Source organism: Echinops telfairi, unplaced genomic scaffold (genome assembly GCF_000313985.2).
Source record: "Echinops telfairi isolate 266 unplaced genomic scaffold, ASM31398v2 ScPeMD7_7468;HRSCAF=8506_0, whole genome shotgun sequence".
Taxonomy (NCBI): domain Eukaryota; kingdom Metazoa; phylum Chordata; class Mammalia; order Afrosoricida; family Tenrecidae; genus Echinops; species Echinops telfairi.
The window spans coordinates 35,002,617-35,003,160 of record NW_022111369.1 but is presented as its reverse complement, the minus strand read 5'-3'; positions in this window follow the sequence as shown (position 1 = coordinate 35,003,160).

Genomic DNA, 544 nt, shown 5'->3' with positions numbered 1-544 from the left:
GAGAGTTAGCATCCATGGTCTTGTTTGATAGTTGTGTAAACTGGGGCTTATGTTAGGTGACTTCTCAGAGGCACAGAGCTGATAAGACACAAAGGCAAGACTTACACCCATGTCAAGACAAACAACAAGATGGCCTGTTGCATAATTTTGCCTATGACCAAGTTGACTGTTAATAAATATTATATACATCATGAAAATTTTATAGCACAATGATTTCTGGGAGACTACTTGATCTAAATAAAATGTTTGTCCTCCAACAAGCGGTCACCTAAGTGAAGTGTCAACTAATCCCACATGGAAAAAGCACATGAGCTGTGTGACCCAAAGATTATAAAAATAAAACCCTAATCCCAAAGAGGCAATGATAAGAGAGTTTAAATTATAAACACCTGGCTTGCTGAAGGCTCTGGATCACAGTAAATGCCCCAAATCCATTTGTATGGGCCCTCTGAGGATTAAGCCTCAGGTGAATCCCCTCCGATCATAGGCCAGGGCTGTTAACAGTCATTGTATCAGACAAAGAGCATTGTCAAGAAGATGTAGT